The sequence below is a fragment of the Argiope bruennichi genome, chromosome 4, assembly GCF_947563725.1.
Source record: "Argiope bruennichi chromosome 4, qqArgBrue1.1, whole genome shotgun sequence".
Lineage (NCBI taxonomy): Eukaryota > Metazoa > Arthropoda > Arachnida > Araneae > Araneidae > Argiope > Argiope bruennichi.
Genome location: NC_079154.1, coordinates 126177867 through 126192967, shown reverse-complemented (window position 1 = coordinate 126192967; position 15101 = coordinate 126177867). Strand labels below are relative to the sequence as shown.

The 15101-nt window shown below is 29.6% G+C and overlaps 1 long non-coding RNA gene across 1 annotated transcript; it reads left to right on the top strand.

Moving 5' to 3' along the window:
• Positions 1-208: 208 nt before the first annotated feature.
• LOC129966543 (uncharacterized) lies at positions 209-14579 on the top strand. Its single transcript, XR_008784268.1, has 3 exons — positions 209-341; positions 4518-4585; positions 13699-14579. It is a non-coding gene; the product is annotated as an uncharacterized LOC129966543 (long non-coding RNA).
• Positions 14580-15101: the final 522 nt, after the last annotated feature.

The following is a 15101-nucleotide window of genomic DNA, read 5'->3' as shown; positions in this document are numbered from 1 at the left end:
AAACATTACACGAGAAATGAAACAATTGCGTCAGATGTTTGAGTTCCTCTATCATGTGAATAATTACAAATTTTGTTACATTTAGTTCCGAATTTCGTCACAGGAAAGTGTGAGCGCTGCTAAAGTTTTGAGTCTCTATATCGATATTATCTCTTATTTGTTTCATATTTGTTTGTTTGTGTGTATTAGACTTTACTCTTTGCTGTAATAACAATTACTTCTTTTCACAAAAAATGCTATAAAATGTATCATTAATTCTTTCATTATTAGTGGGAACTGAATTTTTATTCGATTGAAAAGATATTGACTCTTATCTGATTAATAAGATTGCATGAGTTTAAGTAAATATTTTAATCCATATATTAAAATATTTTCTGAATGTTGTTATTAGTATAAATCATTTTCAATTACTGATATTTAAACTTATCTTATGGTCATTTTGATGATTAATGCATTAATAGTATCGAGTAAGAGTGTAGGAAGTTATCCTTACTTATTACATTTTAGTGAAAGATATGTCAACTCTTATATTAGTATTTTGAATATCCATTATAAAGAGTTTCAATATTGCTAATGAAGAAAGATAACTGATTCAGAAATCAAATAAGAAAATAATCTAATAGAAAATGCAATTAATTATTAAAAAAATAAAAATAAAGAGATAAATAATAAGATTAATTTAAAGAGAGACAGTAGGCAGATAATTATGATACAGTGTTAAAATCATTATGTGAGCATTTTGTAACATGTTTTTCCTACATTTCTGTATCTGGAAAATTAAATAATTATATAAAAATCATTGAAATTAAATAATGTAGTGAATTGTACAATGATTTTCATATTATCAGTAACATTTCTTTTAGATGTTGATTTGTTTATTCATTTAAGGAATTAATGTTTCTCTGATTGATGATGGACTTTGTCTGTAAAATTCAGTTAGACATGAGTATCAATAATAGTATTATGAGTTCAAAAAAATTTTTTTTCTTTGACTATAAGATTTGTATTTTGTTCTTAGCTCTTTTTTCCCTTTTGTTGATCCATCATCAGATAGGAAAAATTTTGTTACATATTTGTTTTTCCATTCCTCTGTACTTTTCCTTTCTTTCATTGAACTCACACATTGACCTTTTATGAAAATTATTTTAGATGTTTAAAAATGAAATTCAGTAAATTTATTCAATTGTTTATGATTTTGAATTGATTTCTGAAACAAGGGTTGCACATAGGCTAAAATATGGAAATGATTATAGTATCAGTATAGTATAGTGACTGAATGTTGTCTCGTATTCACGAGTGTCATACTTAACACAGTTAAATTTAATATTATCAAATGTTAATTATTCATTTATATAATAATATTCTGTAATGAATATATAATATTTACAGATTTTGTTAATTTATTATTTTATTGGGTTATTAATGTATTAGTTAACAATAACTATGAAAAAGTTTATATGCTGTTTTTTTATTAATTGTTATAAATGTTGATCTATTGTAAATAAGTAAAGTCTTTTCCTTTTATGATTTAATTTGCTTCAGACTTCCGCACCTCCCCCCCTTTTTTTTCTTTTTTTGATTATCATATATTTACTATTTTTCAAGATTGCTTCAAGTAAGTTTTAAAAATTTGGAATTTCATAGTTATTTGCAGTGCATTTCACATAATTGATTGCCTTTGACAATATTTGCCATTCAAAAGCAGGCATCTATGGTGTCAAATGATAACACTGGTGATAAAATTATAATTAATTTTTACATTGATCTCCAGATAAATATTAGGAATTGAGAATGACAAAGAAATTCTTATAATTTTTCAAATTATTTTATATTTGTTGAAAAACAGTTCTTAGTTAATCGCATTAAGAGTACTTATCCTAAAGAATGTGAGATATACTTAAAATCTTATTCCTCAAGATCCTCTTTTGCAAATCATTTAAAACGCTGTAACCAAAGGTTTGTGATGTTTCTACTCTGCCAAAAAGCAATTGTAATAATGTATTGGAGGCTAGTGTTAGTTCTCAAGCAGAAATGGTAAAAAAGCCCAAATTATGTTTAGTGCCAGTAGAGACAACTTTAGATAACCAACATTTAACTGATAACTTCAGGATGAGTATGGTCAAGGTTATTCAGTTGCACATTTTATCACTAATTATTTAGATTACCATACCTTAATGGCTTTATTTTCAAGTTTACATTGTCAGATTCCTGATCTGAATGTAAATACTGTAATGACCGATGATGATGGTTATTCCTTTAAAGCATTTAATTCTGTATTTGGTCCAAATATAAAACATCTACTATTCCAATGGCACGTTTTTCGTGCTTGGAAAAGGCAGTTAAATTCAAAAGTATGTGATAAGTTTCACCGTCAAAAAAAGGTTACTCGAGTTATTAAAAATAATAAAGGAAGTGTCTGAAATAAATTTTCAAAATAAACTTTCAATGTTTTTCGACTGCACATGCAATTTCCACATGGTAATACCAATACTAACAATTATTGCAAATCTTTTCACAGTAAGTAAAAAACAATATATCTTGAGCACAAGTATACTACTCATTCCAAGTTCATTAAAACTGTTAAAGAGAAAAATGATAGGGCTGTAAAGATTCAGAATATAGATGCAATTGAATATGACAATCATTGGGAGGTTAAATCTTAATCTGTAAAAGGAAAGATATTTGTAGTAAGAAAAATTGCAGATGCTTGTGTTTTATTGGATCGTTGCAGCTTTAAATGTTCAAATATTAATTGTGTGGCATTGTGCAGTCATTTGTATCATTGCTCTTGCGAAGACTGCAGCAACTTGTGCAAGCACATACATAAATTTAATGTCTTCCAAACCTAATATGTATACAACTGTCGATTTTCATAAATTTGATGAAGAAAATAGTTTTACAATTAATTCTCATATTTAAGTGAAAAATTAAATCCCAACATGTTATCTACCAAGAAGTGCAGATCAAAGGAGGCAGAGTGCAAAAAGTTATGTTCGGAAATATTAGAATTAACAGAAATTCCTCAGATTAAAGAAATCGTGTTAAATAATGAGTTAGCTTGAATAATTTAGTAGCTGGTATGCGTGGGGTTTTGAATCTTTAAAATAATCCGACTTCTGTTGGCCCTAAATTATATGTTGCCCCTAATCAAAAAATTAATCTACAGATTAGTTTTTTAAAACTTCACCTAGAAAAAAAAAGGAACTGCTCGGTCCGTGAAAATTGCAATAAGAAGCAAAAATTAAATTATGAACTTCTTGATGAACCTAATAATCATTTTGAGTAAGAGGAAGATTTAAAATCCTTTAATGTTAAAAATTCTGAATGTGTTGATGTGTTTCATAGATTTAATAAGTTTAATGTCACAAATCCTACTGCTACAATATTAACTAATAATAATATTGATCTTTCATTTTATATGTTAAAATCTTTATATCCGTATGTTACTGTCAAAGAAAAAAAATATCTTAAATCAATATCACCAAATTTCAAAAAAGGTTGACTATACAATGCAGTTATTGATGCATTTAATTTTGTATTGACTGGAAGATTCACAAATTCTAAAGCTATAGAATCTTTACACTCTCTTTTGATTTTTAATCCAAAAAAAACAAAAAACAAAAAAAAAAACATTCAATTTCCTTGGATTCGAGAAATAGCAAATTTTGGTTTTCTTATAATTTCTGTAAATTTAAATTCCCATTGGACTTTAATTATAGCTGATTTGAAAAATAAAATATTTTGACCCATTTTGTTATAATCCAGATAAGGATACCACAACATTAATAAACTGTTGTATTAACCCTTTCTAGGGCCATGGGAAGTATGTTTCCCACCAAATTTATCAATCTTTGTATGAAATTATGTATTTTATCATAAGTTCTGACAATTTTTTTAAGAAAGACAGAAACTTAGATGCTTCAATTCTTTATCTCGCACAAAATGATGTGTCTTGATTTGTATTTAATTATTAATTAACCAAACTAATTAATTATTCAAATTAAACTTATCTAATAAATTAAATGAATCCCTTTTCTTATTCTAATTTCATGCCTAAAAATATTTTAATATGACTAGAAAAAAATGGCCCTTTAAAGGGTTAAATTATTTGCTCGATTCAAATAGCCACTGGCAGATTGTTTTCCATCCTCATGTAAAAGAAATAGAGGATTTTAATTGGTGTGTCTATATTAGTTACTATGTGTATCAGAAATTAAACAATTTATCATTGACTGGAAATTTCGATATAGTTGCTTTTAGAGCATTAATATTTGTACAAATCACTGCAGGTTTAAATTTTTTAAATGCTAGTTTTGTTTTGAATACACATTTTCAGCATTGTATGCTCACTACATTTCTTTAAGTAATTAAAAAAATGGGAATTGGACTGTACATCATTAATGTTTTAAACTTTAAATTAATAAAATTCCTAATGGTTGGGTTTAGGTGATTGTCTTGACATTTTCTGGCTTTCACTTAAGCTCTTAACTTATAGGAAAATTCCTTGTTTATTTCAGTTTCAGTAACAATCAAATGCGAATTATCAGTGTTACATTGATGTGAGAATAGAGAACCCAACTTCCTAGTAAGTATATGGAATTTAAATCTGTAATATAAATTAAAAGATTTTGATGTGAATTCTAGATATTGGTGTGCTTTTTTATGTGCTTGAAGGTTTGAAAAAATTGTTAAATATTCTGTTGTTGCTTGCATTATTAAAAATCCCAATTTATTTATTTGGTCTTCTAATAAAGGAATAACATTCCCAATGGTTGGGTTTAAGTGATTGTCTAGATATTTTCTGGCTTTCTTTTAAGCTTTTAACTTTTAGGAAAGTTTCTTTTAAGTATTTTAGATTCCACTGAAGTAATCAATTCATGAATGTTTAAGAAGCTTTTTAAATGTGGGAAGCTTTATTTAATGCAAGCTGAAATGTACTGTAAAATTTTTTGAGTAATTGGAAATGGAAATTCAGTTAAAGAGGTTTTCATTTGCATCCGAAATAATCCTCTTATAAGAATCGAAAATGTAATAATTTTTTATTAAAATTGTTACATTTTCTTGTTACTTATAAACTTATTAATTAACAGTGAACTTAAAAACCGCATTCACTTTCTTCATCTTATTTCTAGATCAATAATCCATTTGGCTTAACTAGTGTTGACTTCATCTAGCTCTTAGAGAATTTTTTTTTTTTTTTTTTTTTTTTTTGTTGTTAAAATAACAGTCTTGTTTACTGAAGGAGTGACCATTTTTTATTTTTTATATAGATATATACAAACCCTCAATTCTTGCGCATGCGTTGAAAAGAGGACAACTTCGTCACTTTTACTTATTAAACTAGCCCTCAAGCATAGCCATGCCTCCTCCAGTATGCTTGACACGGTGTGGCGAATTCGAATGAGCGAGGATAGAATCTGGGACCTTGTGGTTCGCAGCCCAGTAACATGACCACAATACAAAAGCAATTGCTCGGGTGGCAGAGCTGTTAACTGGCTTATAAGCTTTCACCACACGGTACATTTTGTCATCGGTCTGGGTACTTTTCCTACCGGGAATAGGATTTGAGACATTTAGTTTCCAGGTATCAAACTTGATTTCCTTAAATATCCTCCATGTATAGAGGACTGGCGAAGATCAGATTTCCTTCTCCTGTGGAAGTCGAGGCAGGTGTTTTACAAATTCCTTTCCAAAATAAGCTTCGTACTTCTTTTAAAAGGGACCGAAATTCAGCTGCATTAAATTCTTTAGAAGGCTACGGTGACTTAATGGGAATGTCAGATATTTGAAAATTCTTGACACAAAACGTAAACTGTAAATCTTCCATATAGAAGATTTAGATTTTATGTGAGCCTTTTCAAAGTTAAATCTACCGTCCAGTTAATGAAGAATCAAACATCTTCGCAATGTGATAGAATAGAAATTTGCAGAGTAGTGCACCATCTCAGACAGCAGTGAGGTTTCAACCAAGTATTTGAAGCAGTGCTTCAGTTACTTTTAAACAAAACAAGGTTACGTATCAATAAAAATGCTAAAAAACAGAGTGATAACTATAGTTACTTCAAAAACTGAGATTTGGAATTTAATTAAACACCTAAAGCAATTGAAATAAAAACATAAAATTTTTTATATTGTTCTCAAGCCATGAAAATAAAAACAGCTGAGTAGTTTTCCAATGCTGAAAATTAAATCGTCAGCGTAAAAAACAATACACAAGAAATGAAACAATTGCGTCAGATGTTTGAGATCCTCTATCATGTGAATAGTTACGAATTTTGTTATATTTAGTTACGAATTTTGTCACAACAAAGTGCGAGAGCTGCTAAAGTTTTGAGTATCTATATTGATATTATCTCTTATTTGTTTCACTCTTATTTTGTGTGTGTGTGTGTGTGTGTGTATTAGACTTCACTGTTATATCAATTACTTCTTTTCACATAAAATGCTATAAAATATAGTATAATACCTCACCCTAACATCATAGGTTTATTTTTATATATATATATTTACTCTTTTTTAAATTCTGGTGAATAAATGTTTTATTCCAGTCAAATTCCTGTAAAAGGGGTCTCTCCAAAGAAGCATTTACTGTTATCTAAATATATAACTGATGACCTATATTTACAAACTATGAATTATTTTAGTACAAAAAATATTTTTCAGATGATGTAAAAGATACACGGTGCAATTGTATTACTTGAAATACCGCGCAAGTAAATAGAATGGTCCATGATCTATTTCCATTTTTGTAGAAAGTAGGGATGACTAAATCAGTTCTTTTCATTTAAGATATGACAATATCTTCAAGAATATTAACAATGTTCATCTCAGCTACTTTGGCTTCGAATCTGTCACATCAACAGAATGACGCATGATTTGAGAACTAATTTTTTGCCTTTTAATAATCAGCATCATCTCAAATATTCAAAAAATGTTAGTAATATGATGAATGATGATTTAAGATTTTTAAATTTTCAACGTTATTATCTTTCTATAAACACTCCATTTTAATTTGTACAATAATTAGAAGCGCCGAAACCCTAGTTCAAAATCGCTATCGAAGCAGAGAGACAAATGTGATGGATGATTATCAGATACAGATATGTTTTATTTAACCAGCTGAAGTGGTCTCTCCAAATCCTTCTCGCCACTCTCTAATAAACTTGTCAAGCTGGAGAACACCTTGCAAGGCATTGGCATACAACATTTATGAAATAATAACTTTTGGCGCGAATTTAGGATTTTTACTGAATCTATTGTGTTATCTTAACGAGTTTTTTGGCGATTAACTCCTGGCCTGCTGTTAATAGTATCCGAAAAAGGGATTGGAATTATAGGCACATATTTCTCAACCAATTGAAACAAATATTTGACACAAAACTGCAGTTGTATTCACAAAATCCTATACCAAATTTGATATATTTAAGTCATTGCGTTTTTCAATTATCGTGCTTACATGTTTCTGAAAGTACAAATCGACAGATGGTCAATTCATTGTTAAATTTAAGTCAAAATTTGATAGGTGTTTACATTACAGTTGCTAAATCTATGTTCCGAATTTTATCCTTCAAGCTCACTTTGTTTTTTATTTATCGTGTTAATTTATATTCGAACAGTTGGACAGACTTCCTTTGAACGGATTTTGCCCAAAATTTGATAGAAATCTGCAAATGTGGTGTAAAGATTGTAGATTGTGTCACCATTACTAACTTTCAAAATTGTGTTTTTTGAGCTTAGAGAGGTCTAAAACGAAGAGATTCGCCAAAATCTCGAGTTCGAATTTTTTTACAATTACTATACTCTCTCTATACTATGTACAGTCGCTCCAAGCCAAACTCGGACATCAAAGAAAAGATGCTTATACAATCAAAATTTGTAAACTAAAAATGATAAGAAATTTAATTAAATGAATTTTCAATAGCATATTTATTGCAATTATAAAAGTAAATAACAGGAATTATAAATTAATTCATTTTAACCAGAAATTATGGCAAAAAGCAAAATAAAAGAAAAAATAATGCACAAGCCAAACTCGGACGGATAAGAAAATTTTAAAAACTAGTAAATATTTCAAATGAATAATTTTTTTATATGCAAGTCCTTGTTTTTATAACCATTTTAAAACACTTAGGCATAAATTAATTTTTTCACAAAAATTAATTTCAATATTTTTTTATTCCTGCAAAAATACTTTTTTCAATTCATCTTTACGGGAAATGGTGTGTTTCCAGATTTTTTTCTTCAGGTATTTCAATAAATTTTCGATGGAATTTATATTGGGGCTTTGGGGTGGAGTGTCCATGACGAGAGAACAATTATATAGAAGCCAGGAACGCACTCGATAAGCATTATGTTTCAAATCATTATCCTGATAAAATCGGCAGTTGTTGGCAAGAGAAAGTTTCAGCACACATTATCGAAAAATTTTCTTTAAAATGTCGAGGTATACATTATGATCCATTCTCCCTTCAATAAAATACAGGGTTCCTCATCCAGTAGTTGAATTCGAGCCCCTGACCAATACTGATCCACCACCATGCTTCACAGTTGCTTACAAATTTTTTTTGTGCGAAATTTCTCCTTCGATTTTCTCCAGACGCAAGGCTTGCCATCGGGTCCAAAAATGACGAATTTGCTCTCATCAGTAAATAAGACATTTTTCCAATAAGAAAAATCCTTCTTTTCATGTTCCTTGCGAATTTAAGTCCTTATTTTGCGAATTTAACACTTAGTCTGATTTCGCTTTCTTATGAAAAGCTTTTATCTGATTTTCCCCCCATTGAGATCTGCCTTATGGTGCACATTTTTATATCGTTCATGGGCTAAATTTTTTTCTTAATTCCTTTTTAAAAATAATAGATGGGTATGGTGCACTAAGTAATGGATTTGCTTTTACTTTTCAGATTAAATATCGATCATCTGCTTTTTTGAAAATCTTATTGTGGGTTGGCTTAGGCATATTTTCTACCCGATTATTGGTTTTAAAGCATTTTATGATGTCATTAAACGTTGAATGACTTCTGTGGGCATTCTCTGATATTTCTGGCACTTACTTTCCATTTTCAGCATGCTTAATAACCAATTTTCTTAACTCAACGCTCGTTTGGCCACTTTGCCCTGATATTTTAATTAAATTATTATTTAATTCCACAATAAATGAAAATAACACAATTGGAAACTTCCCCTGAAGAATTATAACATTAATCGTAAAAGTGGAAGTAATTTTTACCAATTATTTTGTGTTTAATTGTGAGATGTCCGAATTTGGCTTACGGACTCTTTTTCACAAATTATAATTTTATGACTAAATTTTTAATTATAATTTATGAATTGGCTCTATTTGACTTTGTTTTCGGTTGTACAATACATTCACTGTCAAAAAAATCTTTGAGTTTTTTTTTTTTTTTTTTCTAATTCATTTTAGCTAAAATATTTTGGCAGAGCAAGTTTTTTTCCTGTGGTGTCCGAGTTTGGCTTGCAGCGACTGTATAAGAGAAAGAAAAGTCGGAATCACTTTAACAAATGTATCTACATAAAAATAGTTTGTTGCTATTGTAGAATGCTTGAAACCAGATTTTAAGGGTTTACGAATCAATAGCATAAATCACAAGATAAGAAATTATGTTTTAAAGAACTTATTTGTTCAAGTAGAATTTTTTAATGTACATGTGATTCCACACCGTTGTTCAAAAAAGACAACTGTAAAAAATGTAAAATTTGAAGAAAATTCAATTTAGGTTGTGAAGATTGTAAGAAAAATAGAATGGGAAGTCTCGATAAAGAAACATTATTCAAATTAATAATTTCTCTAATTTATAAACAACAAAGAAGGTAAGGAAATAAAAGGAAGCTAATTCATATGAAAGCTCGTGATCTCTAATTATATCAAAAATAACCCCACACCTTTGCTTCTTCTCGAAATAAACTGAAAAGACCCTACTTCACTGCATATTCTGTACTTGGAGAAACCTCGTTAGTTCCCAAGCCACACAAATAAATAAAATTAAATTAAATTAAAAAAATGAAATGATTTCGAAAATTTTTGTTTCATATAAATGCTTATAATTCCTAGATATGTCATCAGTTGTGATCTACCTCTCCTCCCTTTTATTTCAAGTGAAATCACAAAATGGAATTTAACCAATAATTCCATCGATTTCGCCAGATGTAGTTAACCAATCAAATGTTCCATCATTATTGCGTACATGTAATGAAAAATATTTTGCTTTCTTGTGGTAATATGCAGTTCATCAAAGTTAATTGACAAGATTAAATTAATAGCATTATTTAATCTAATCTTATACATCTTATCGACACAAAAGAAAATACCATTATTTTATTGAAAACTATTAGAACTGCATAATAATGATACACTCTAAACGGATAGCTATACTTGCAAAGTAGCGAAAGGAATTGGCTGGAAAATTGTCGAAATCGCTCTTATTGTTCAGATTGGAGACTCGGATTAAATTCGATTCTACTATATCACCCGAAAAAGAAGACGGAGGAGACAGACGACCATTGACGACGTGTCTAGATGCCATGAGCTTTGATATGAAATAAAAAAAGAGGAAATCAGCATAGACCTTAGAGCTGGGGAACTCTGCTATTTTGCTGTTTCATAAAGAATGTATAAGAAAATCTTTTTTTTTTTTTTTTTTTAAAGATTTTTCTCAAAAATGAATGGTGCTGGAGAGCAGGTGACTATTAATGACATATTTATGTCACATCAATTTTAATACCAAATGTCGAAATTGATTCTTGGTTGAGGCTGGGGAATTAGTTTTTAGATTTTGACAATAATTTGAACATATGAATAACAGCTGGTTTGCAAAAGTGTTTTCTATAATTTTAAAATATATTAATTAATAATTGCTGATCACAACGTACCTTCACATTTTGTACAGAATATGGTGGATGTGGCAAAACATCCCAACCAAGCTCCAATAATTTTTGACGAGTGACCGAAGATGTGTGTGGCCTTGCATTGTCATGATGGAATACAACACCTTTTCGATTTGTCAATTCGGGCCGCTTTTCTTCAACTGCATTGTTTAATTTCGTTAGTTGTTCAATGTAGACATCAGAATGGATCGTTCGGTTGGGTGGTAAGAGTTCAAAGTAGACAATTCCTTTGTAATCCCACCAAACTGATAACAAAACCTTCTTTTGATGAATATCAGCTTTTGATGTTGTTTGAGTTGGTTCACCTGGCCTGCTCCACGATCCTTTCCGCTTGATATTGTTGTAAACAACCCATTTTTCATCGCCAGTTATCAGTCGTTTTAAAAATGGATGATTTTCATTACGTTTCTTTAGCAAATCAGAGCTGTTAATGCGTTGCGTTAAATGCGTTTCTTTCAGTTCGTGAGGAACCCATGTATCGAGTTTTTGAACATAGCCAAGTTGTTTTAAGTGATTTTCAATGCATGTATGTGATACATGAAGTTTCTCTGCTATCTCACGTGTTGTACTGTGACGATCCGAATCGATTATTGCTTTGATTAGGTCGTCATCAACTTCAACTGGACGACCAGAGCGTTTTTCATCTTTGAGTAAAAAATCACCTGAACGAAATTTGGCAAACAAATTTTGACACTGCCTTTCTTTTAAGGCTTCGTCACCATAAACAGCACATAACTTTTTATGAGCTTGCGATGCGTTTTTCCCTTTTCGGAAATAAAAAAGTAAAATATGACGAAAATATTCCTTTTGATTTTCCATTTTTCAACGAACGCCAAACGAGAACTACGTAACCAATCAAAAAACTTTTTTTACCGATTGACAGCTGAATTGCCAACTATCAAATAACAAAATGTGTTTTACATTTGTACTACGTCTGCAAACCTAAAAACTCAACTGAAGTCATCTATGAGTGAAATCCGCAATTACTTAGTTGCCAACCCAATACAATGATTTGTAATCGATTTTTTGTTTGTATGTTGCTATTTTGTGAAAACTTCGTCTGTGTTTTGCTATTGCAAATTCATGCAAAGTAAAGTATCTTTATCCGTTACTGAACTTGTCAAACTTTTTTCATCGAATGTTTAAAATAATCCTAATAACATGTGATAATCACCTTTATTAAAGATAATAAGAGTTTGAGATCTAAAGGGCATACCTGTTATAAGCATATTTTGGAGGGCAGGATTTTGCATTTTCACTATATTTTTAAAAAATATTAATTAATCTTAAATAATTAAGAATTAAATAAAATTTTCGACGCTTCTTGATAATTTCTAAATATGCGAGAAATTTTTTTTTATTCCATTCGAAACGGCACATTTTTTTATAGAGATAATTCCCACAAGCCGAAATTCCATTAATAATTGCAGATTAATATTACTGCACACACGGTAAACTACCCATTTTTTTAATTTTTTTGCCACGGAAATTTTTTGCGCACATGGTGTGTAATCCATCTCGAATGGGTTAATGATGTCAAATTGGCTACCGCACAATTTTTATAAAGTTAATAAATTTGTATAGTTTTTAAGAATATTTTTCCTATTTGTGATGAAATTCATATAATTTTCTTTGTTACTACAAATATTTTACCTCGAGTTTTTCCTTCATTGTTGATAACCAAAGTATGATTTGGCTAATTTTTTTAGATTGAATATGCTATTCTTTTATAAAGCATCATTTCAATACATAGTTACGAATATTGTATGGATGCATCAGAGGACTGCCGACGGAGTAGGGTCAAGTGCAATTTTCTAATTTGCGCTAATTTCAAAACAACTCATAATTAATTTTTACATATAATTAAAGGAAATCAAGTATTATTTAGATTCTTTTTTATTCTTATACTGAGCGTTTCTTTCATTGTTAAAAATTTACACAGATAATTGTAAAAAAATATTCTCAGTTCTTTTACTGACCATCAAAAGATTGTCAGTAATTTAATCTATATTTTTTATGTGACTTGAGATTTACTTGCACTGAGATCTAATTTTGGAAAATATAGTTATATTTCATTCAAGTACAGATAGAAATACAGATTGCGCCAGAATGACGTGTCATCTTAAATGAACAAACGTATGCTATTATAATAGAAGCTATATAAAATGAATGTAGAAACTAAGAAAGTATCACAAAAGAAACTTTTTAGAAATAAATAAATTTTAAAAATATATTCGAAGTTCTCCAAAAATCGATTAATTGCCTACCTACAATAATTTTTATAAGAATTGCACCAATGAGCAGGAATTCAGATCCATTTCGAATCCGAGGCGAATAAGCTCACGAGCACAACTAAAATTTACTATAATTCGGACACGAACAATATAGAATGCGGAAAAGATACAATGATGTTGTTTCTTAAGTAGATTGGAGAAAATGCTTTGTAAATATATCGAGAGAGTCAGAAGAAAGTAAATATCCATGAACGAGTTAGAAAATGTGTTATTACAATAACATTATTGACTTATAAAATAAAGTAGATATATACATTTATTAACTTATTTAAGCAGAATTGATCATCTTGTAAACATACAATTAAAATAAGACATAAAAAAAACTCAACTTGAATCTAACATCATACAATTTCATACATGAAAAAAATTAAACACTCATAACTCTTTCTCCTTCAAATGTTTTAATTTTATAGACATCGCTATTTTTTTTTTTTTTTCTTAGAGGATCTTGATATAAGTTAAAATCTTATGTTCTGCCTGAAATTATGTAAATTTTCAGAAAAATCTGAAAGACCTTGGGATGGGAAAACAAAGCGAACAGGAGAACTAAGATGACATACTGATACAGAAGTGAGAGCAGTAGTACGAGAGGTCAAAGCTGATCCAGATGCAAGTGTTGTTAAAAATCCCAAAGCATCTCGCAATAATCAGCGAAGACAATAATTCCAAGAACAATAATGAAGACTCTTCATAAACATGTGTTACATGACAGAACTCCAAGTAAGAAATCATTCATCGCGAAATCGAACCAGAAAAAAAAGTGTCCGCTGTTTGACAAAAAGAACCTTAATGAGAATTTAAAATTTTGGAATATTTTATTTAGTGATGAGAAAAAAAAAAGTGAATTGTTTGGCGCATAGAAGCTTGCAAAAATATGGAGACCAAAGAAAGAAGAATCCATTAGTAAGTATTCAGCTAAGACAATTAAACACGGCTCTGTTATGATCTAGGGATGAATGGCGACAGCAGTAGTCGATAATTTAGTATTTGTCGAATCAACAATGAACAAAATGGAATACCTAAATATTTTAAGAGACAATGTTGACCCTAGTATTGCGAATTTGGGATTGTCACGAAACTGGATCTTTCAACATCATAATGATCCCAGACACGCATCAAAGATTATGAAAGAATGATTACTCTATCTTATTGCAAAGACTTTGGGCTTTCCTCTACAGTCACCAGATATAAAGCCCTTTGAAAATTGGTCTCATCTATGCCTCGAAATAATTGGTCGTATCTATGCCTAGACGATTAAAGGCAGTGATAAAAACTAAAGGTGACAAAAGCAGATAAAATATTAATATTGCAGCTTTCTTTGTTCTCTGTTTATTAATTTTTTTTACTAATGAAATTTGATGCTTTTCTATTTTAGTTGAATTATTTCATTTGTATTTTGATTTAAACATTTACAAGGCGTTGCATCCTACATGAATAAGTTAATAATTATATGTATCTACTTTTGTTATATTATAAATCAATAATATATTTGAAGTAAAACGTTCTCTATATCAACCATAGGTGTTTTCTTTCTTTTGTTCTCACTGTATGTACAAAATTACTATTGTATGTAAGACTAGTTGATATCCGGCGCATTGCGGCCACAGGAGGAATGATTTTTGAAATATCGTTTAAAATAGTTATCTTATTTAATTAGAAATGACAGAAAGAATGAATATATTCATTGAAATTATAAAAAGGAGAAGTACAGATAATATTTATTATTATTCAAGTGCTTAAGAGTAGACAATATTTTTTGCTTTTCCATCTTCAGCAAAAACAAATTTCTCGATTGTCAGACTAATGTGTATCCAATATACTACTGGCCATGTGAAAAACATGAATTCTCTAGGCTCATTCCGCAATTGAAGTGGTTGATATTGCACTTTGTTGATGGTCATC